Source organism: Saccopteryx leptura, chromosome 2, assembly GCF_036850995.1.
Source record: "Saccopteryx leptura isolate mSacLep1 chromosome 2, mSacLep1_pri_phased_curated, whole genome shotgun sequence".
NCBI classification, from domain to species: domain Eukaryota; kingdom Metazoa; phylum Chordata; class Mammalia; order Chiroptera; family Emballonuridae; genus Saccopteryx; species Saccopteryx leptura.
This window is the reverse complement of record NC_089504.1, coordinates 103,089,169-103,095,207: the sequence shown is the minus strand read 5'-3', so window position 1 is coordinate 103,095,207 and position 6,039 is coordinate 103,089,169. Positions and strand designations below refer to the sequence as shown.

The following is a 6,039-nucleotide window of genomic DNA, read 5'->3' as shown; positions in this document are numbered from 1 at the left end:
AAAGCAGTACATTAATTTCAAATAATCACTGCATTTTAAACATTTTTGCTTAGTCTGACAAACCAATGAACACACTGGTGGAATAGATGAAGGGAAAGTCTGTTTAATCTCAGAAGAAATTAAAAAAATTGAATGAATTGGGCAGCAATCCTGGACTATGCTCTGGATTTCTATTTATGAAATTCAAATAACAAAAGTTGTTTATTATGCATTTTCAATTTAAAATTGTATGCATAAACATAACCCTCAAGCCTAACATTTTCCAGTGTAAATTGTAGATTGCATAAAAAGCCCAATTTCTTTTTTCTTTCAGAAAATATATAACTTAAAAAAACATATATCCCTTATCAGGGCACATACAGGAGCAGTTTGATGTTTCTCTCTCTCTCTCTCTCCTTACGTCTCTCAAAAATAAAAAAAAAAAGAAAAGGAAAAGACATATATCTAATGCCTGATTCAGACTACGTATTAAATTAGATCTGAATGAATACAAATATGAATGTCATTATATAAAAGACTACAGAAAATATATGCCACTTTAAACTTGCTTGAGATCTATTGAAATTTAATTAAATTAACTTTCAACTTTATTTATTTGAAACCATCATATTAAAGTTTCTGAGATGAAAGTTACAGCTGTCTCAAAATGAAATGGTTTGTCCTGAGAGCTAATAATCTATAGAGAAAAAAATAACATATAGTAAATTTTATATTCATATTATAAAGAGCTTCTGAAATAGCAACCACATATATTTATACATATAAGGAAAGACTCTGGTTATATTGATGGGTTTTTCATTGGATTTGCCATTAAAAACATTGAAAATACCAGCTTTTCAATTTAGTCAAATTGTTGCTTTATTTTCTGGACATCAACAACCAACAATGATAAATTACCTACTTACATAATGTATAATTTTAGTTCAAAAGTCTATGCAATAGCATAAAAGTTGTTCAGAGAAATAGTTATGTTACACTTGTAGAGCCTTTCCTTTCCCACTCAGCAAAAATTAAATATATCTTGTTTTGTGCTCAAAGAATATTTCTACATATACTTGTTTTGCATACTTATTTGTTGTAGTTGTTGCTTTTGGTCGTTTCCGTGAGAGTTTAATCTCTCTAGGGCAGACACATTGTATTGTTTGTCTATTTGTCTTCTGGTCTTACCACAGCATGGGTGCTTTATCTTGCTCAATGAACAGTTACTTGATCTCTCAATTGAAAGCAAATGTAGGATGATATGTAGGTTCTCACTGTGTATTTATTGTAGTAGTGAGTATTCGTTTTTGTATAATCTATGTGATAATTTGATATAAATTTTAAAATAATTTTAAATAGAAAATGTTAAAATCATTTAAAGAAAATGAGCAATTGCCTGACTTATGATGGCGCAGTAGATAAAGCATTGACCTGAAATGCTGAGGTTGACGGTGCAAAACCCTGGGCTTGCAAGGTCAAAGCACATATGGGAGTTGATGCTTTCTGCTCCTCCTCCCTTTTCTATCACTCTATCTCTCTCCTGCCCCTATGTCTAAAATGAATAAATAAAAGTTTTTTAAAAAGAAAGAAAATGAACAATTCTTAAGCAGCCATAACTATATTAAAGATTAGAAATATATTAGGGCCTGATCAGGTAGAGGTACAGTTGATAGAGTGTAAGACTGGGACTCAGAAGACCCAGGTTCAAAACCCCAAGGTTGCCAGTTTAAGGGCAGGCTCATCCAGCTTGAGCACAGGCTTACCAGCTTGAGCGCGGGGTCACTGGCTTGAGCGTGGGATCAGAGACAGGACCCCATGATCACTGGCTTGAACACAGAAGTATCTGGCTTGAAACCCAAGGTCATGAGTTTGAGCAAGGGATCACTCACTCTGCTGTAGCCCCTTGTCAAGGCACATACGAGAAAGCAATCAATGAACAACTAAGGTGCCCCAATGAAAAATTGATACTTTTCATCTCTCTCCCTTCCTGTCTGTCCCTATCTATTCCTCTCTCTGTGTCTCTCTCTGTCTCTGTCACAAAAAAATAAATACATAAAAAGAAATGTATATATTAAGGATGTATTCAAAATTAAGATATTTTGATAAAAATTTAGGAAAAATCTTGTTAAATGAAGTAATTCAAGGAACTTAGTGTGCTCAGTCACAGCAGCTTAAAGGGGCAAGTTTAAGTGGAATAAATGCAAAACTCCTAATTATGGACTCAAGCCCTCTTCAGGATAATTGCAATTACTCCTTGCTACTGAGTATCTCTACCTTTCTTGTTGTGAGGTCTCTGTGTTTCCTTAGAAGCATTTTACATATCTTGTATTTGCTGGCCTATGCTGCCATCTGAGCTGCTTTTGTTTTCACTTTTGTTACCTGTATAAAAAATGAAAAATCCTTCCCTAGCTTGACTGTTGCTGAGTTGAGTGAGAGAGAGGGGTTTAGAGAACAGGTGGAAGTAAGCATACAGAGGCAGAGACTAGTTGGAAATGCCTTGGGAGTTAAATCTGCTTTCATAAATAAATTTTTATAAACAAGAAAGATATTTATAAAAAACTAGTCAATACTTTTTTAAAAAATATATACAAATATTTTGGCCCTGACTAGGTGGCTCAGTGGGTTGACCCAATGCTTTGAGATCATGGGTTTGATCTCTGGTCAGGGCACATAATAGAAGTGACCAATGAGTGCACAACTAAGTGGAATAACAAGTTGATCCTACTCTCTCTCTCTCTCTTTCTTTCTCTATCTCTCTCTCCCCCTCCTCTACTCGCTCCCTCTCTCCCCACTCCTCAAATCAATGGGAAAATTAAATACATATATACAGAAATATTTTACTAATATCTCAGTCTCACAAATAAAATGTCAAATATTGAAGAGTAAGAAATATATGCTTACAATGGAAATTTAAAAACTTTTGCAAATTGTATGAGCAAGAACACCAACCTAGTGGAGAAGGTACTATTAAGGAGTCACTGAGTTGACTGTACAAAACTTCTCACAGATTACTTTCCTATTAAAAAAACAAACACTATTTTTACATGACTACTGCAAACCAAAATAGAGTGATAGTTTATGTTTTATAATTTGCATTTCTGATTTCAAGTTTCTATTGGCATGTCCTACCAAGATTTTCATGCCCTCTAGAAACTGAGGCTGACACATGTCCCACTTTTATCTCCAATGTTTCTTTACTATCTCAGATGATGCCAACAGCATTTAACAGGGTCTGGCTATTCTCCCTGTTACTTTGTTTAGTTATAAAAGAAATTACTGCTTGCTTTGGAAGTACATGAACTAAAAATGGAATGACACAGAAAAGATTAGCATGGCTCCTGCTTAAGAATGACACACAAATTTGTGAAACACTCCACATTAAAATAATTGAAAAACTTTTCTCACTTACTGAATTAAAAAATATTTTGAGTTATGAATATAAACTGATCACAGAACTCTAGAGGTATGCCCTATGCCTTGTGCAAATTTGTTACAAATGATTTATAAAATACATGTATAAAGGTAATACTCAAAACAAGGAATGAACATTTGCTAGAAAAAGACTTAAGTAAACTATAGAAGACTCACAGTTTCCAGTCCTCATTTTCCTCCTCCTATTCAATAGAGGGGACAATTATGCATAAGAACTTATTGGCAGACATCTTATAAAATGTAGAGGTAAAAAACGTTGATTTTTTTTTTTTTTTTTTTTTGCAGTACCATTATAGGTGGAAGAATCATTACAGGCAGATCCCCAAGCTAGAGAGGTAAAACATAGAGAAGGGCTTTCCAAAATTCTTCTGGTTTTGGTTAATGTCATGTAATCATTTACTAACAAGGAGAGTCATGCTTTGTCATTGACTTCATGATAGCTTTGACATGAGAAATAGGAATTTTCTTACATTCCAGTGTAGAAGCAGATAAAACATTAGTTATGAAACCAGATAAATCTGGATTTAACTGGGAGATAGTTTCTAGCTTTGGGACATGTTCAAGTAATTTTCCTCAGAGTTTTTGTTCATTTGCTTGTTTGTTTGTTTGTTTTTGAGAGAGAAAGGGAAATAGAAACAGGAACATCAAGCTGCCCCCGTATGTGCCCTGACCAGGGAATCAAACTGGCAACCTCTATGCTCTGAGACAATACTCCAACCAACCAAGCTATCTGATCAGGGCTTCTCAGTTTTTTAATATACTCTCCCAAATGTAAAAAAAAAAAAAATAATATAACTTCTAGTTAATAGTATGTATGTTAAAAACTTAGATTTATTTTCTGTAGCCTTAGATTAAGTTTTTCAACCCTGGAATATTAACAATTTGGGCCAGATAATTTGTTGTGAGCTCTAATGTCCACTGTAGAATGTTGGGCATTATCTCTGACCTCTACTCACTAGACACCAGTAGCACACATCCTCCTCAGCCTTGGCAACCAATATATCTTCAGACATTGTCAAATGTTCCTTAAGAGGCGATCCCCTCCCCTAATTAGAGTCATTGTTTTATAGTAAAGAACTAAGTTCAATGATTGAGAAATACGAAAGACAGATCTTGTGAAAATATTGGAAATTTTATTTTTCAGAAACTGACATGCATAGTGTTTTAGAAAGACAGGATTACAGTGGAAAGTTGCTATGATTTTTCCCAGTACAACTTGTAATTTCATAATGAAATCACCTGTACCTGGAATCTGCAGATGTTATTTCTCAACTTCTTCTTTGAAAATTTGGCAGATAGGCTTGTTTTTCCTACTATTTTTTTCTTTATAAATCTAGAATAAAAAAGTTAAAAATAGCCAAAAATCGTAACGACTCAATAATAAAAGTGTTTAACTCACATAACTTTGTATTGGAAACATGCAGAAAGTTCGAGTGGACATCTCAATGGAATTTTGGATGGAAGGTATTCCTACATTAGATAAAAAGGCTAAAATCTCTAACTATAATTTTGTGCTCTAATAAAAGTGATTTTATTGCTTACATACAATTGTAAAATAGCAAAGTTGTTGTCTACCAGACACTTACATGTAAAGATACTGAGTCCTTTTGCTGACTTCTGCTAGGCTGGATGGCACTTTTCACTTGACAGGAAACTTGCCATGACTCACTCAGCACTTCTATAAGTTCAATAAATACAACCAAGTGAAAATTGGTAAGAAAGAAAGTGTGCGTATGGTCTCCAGATGCAATTTTGCTATTATAGAACCACTAATACAGTTCAGGCTCAGCCAATTTAACCTGGAAGACACCCAGACAATATGGAAACATTGACTCTGTTAACAGGTAGAGTCAGTTCAGAGTCTCTGAGACCATACCACCCACAGGTTTCTACTTAACAGAAATCATTGATTTGACTATTATGTTCTTAGAGATTCTAAAATCATATGAGTACTAGATTTCTTGCCAATATTATTTTTAGCTAGTTCCATGTCCACTGCAGTTAAACAATAGGAAACTTACCAAGTAGCTCTCATAAACCTGTCAAAATCTGTTTCATCAATAGTCTCAAATGTCACACATTCAGTCAAGTATTTACTTATTGGCCATAGGGTTTTGTCTTCCTTTACTGTCTTTAAATTCTCCTGTAGGTAATCAACAGCTTCTCAAACATTGTAGATATAGATATAGATACAAATATATAAATATATATATAAGCACAGATCTATATTTATCTATATATACCTATATTTATCTTTAGGTAGATAATAGCTTGATTTAGAAAAAAAGTGACAGGAAAGTATATTTTGGAAAAATTGAAAAATAATTGATGTTATTTTTCTGTTGTGTTTTCAGTGAGAGCTATTCAGCAATGTAGAAGAGTCATAAAAATAGGGGCTAAAGTAGGGATAAATGGTAATGGAAAGAGACTTGATTTGGGGTAATGAATACATGATACAATATACAGATGATGTATTTTAGAATTGTACACCTGAAAACTATTTATTTTTATTAAGCAATGTAACCTCAATAAACATTTTTTTTTAATTAATGAGCTGCTTATTAAGAAAGATCAAGTAGAATGAATTGTCCCAAGATGTGATAAAAGAGATGATTTAGAAAAAGTAGA

At 33.4% G+C, this 6,039-nt stretch overlaps 1 non-coding gene across 1 annotated transcript; it reads left to right on the top strand.

Annotated features, from left to right (window-relative positions):
- The first annotated feature begins 3,259 nt into the window (after nt 1-3,259).
- LOC136396517 (U6 spliceosomal RNA) lies at nt 3,260-3,362 on the top strand. The gene has a single exon (XR_010749800.1). It is a non-coding gene; the product is annotated as a U6 spliceosomal RNA (small nuclear RNA).
- Nucleotides 3,363-6,039: the final 2,677 nt, after the last annotated feature.